Genomic DNA, 1,370 nt, shown 5'->3' with positions numbered 1-1,370 from the left:
GAGAGCTGAAAAGCAGGAAGTAATGTTCTGGCTATTATGTTAGACATCCAGTCACTCCAGCCTTTATACATTACATTTTTGGCTAACTAACTATATTAAATAAATTTTTATTTTGCACAGCCTATCTATTTACCCAGTTTTTATTTTTATACTGAACAAGTAAAAAACTGTATTAAATACTGAGGACAGTAACAACATGGCGTTGCTGATGTATGTTGATTATAAAATTCAAGCTTTTCTAAGAATCTAACATTAATAATTATGCAATATCCACAGGCAAAGAAACAGAAAAGAAAGAAGATCTGCCACCACCAGAAGTAGCCACACCACCACCTGCACCACCATCTCCTCCCCCAGCTCCAGAAACCACTAACAATATAAGGCCACCGTCAGCTTCAAGCAAAGCATCAGCAAAGAAGGGCAAGAGAGGCTCCAAATCTCCAAGAGGTTTTTATTTTTTTTAACTTGAATGTGGGTTTATTTTATTGCAGCATTGGAAAGTGTATCCCCTTTTAAAGGAGAAGCAAATCCTAAAATTGAATATGGCTGGAAATGCCATACTTATCGAACCAGCCTAAAGATTCAGCATCTCTATAGTAGTAATGAGTCAGGCCTTTAAAGTTGTCACAGGGGGTTCTCACCTTGGATTTTGTTAGGAGTGTCAGAGACACTGCACATGCTCAGTTGGCTTTGAGCAACTGTTTAGAAGCTAACAAATCATCAAGTAGAAAATTAGATTTGACTTTCATAGTAGCTGATGCTACAGGGCTGATGCTAATTGTGCTGGTTTCTGAGCTGCTTTGCAAGGATAATCTGAATTATTTACATGATATATATTCAGTATATTGTGCGTTGGTCCCTAAGCTTAAGTAAGTGACAGCAGCACAGAGCAGTGAATCAGCAAAAAACAATATGAGGAGCTACTGGGGCATCTTTGGAGACACAGATCTTTACTGCTAAAGGGCTGTGGTTGCCTTGGGCTGGTACAGAAGCACAAAACATAATGTACAACATTTCTGCTGTATTTATTTAGTTAAGCTTTAGTTCTTCTTTAACAATCGTATAATACAATCCTTTCTGTTGTCAATATTGATCCCTCACTCAGTCCGTAGCTTACCTAAAACACATATATACAAAATGGGAGCACCTAAACGTAGGGGAAAACGTTATTTCTTTTGAATATTTTGCAGAATCTCAAAAGCGATCTGACACTTCAAAAGACAAGAAGGACAAGAAACCAGAAACACCTAAAGGAAAAGACTCTCGAAAATCTGGTTGAGTACAAATACATTTTTACATATACATAGATTCATTTCATATAAAGAATGCTTATGGAAAGTTACATTCATCATTAATGGAAGAATGTTTGC

Source organism: Xenopus laevis, chromosome 1L (genome assembly GCF_017654675.1).
Source record: "Xenopus laevis strain J_2021 chromosome 1L, Xenopus_laevis_v10.1, whole genome shotgun sequence".
Classification (NCBI taxonomy): domain Eukaryota; kingdom Metazoa; phylum Chordata; class Amphibia; order Anura; family Pipidae; genus Xenopus; species Xenopus laevis.
This window is presented reverse-complemented; position numbering follows the sequence as displayed.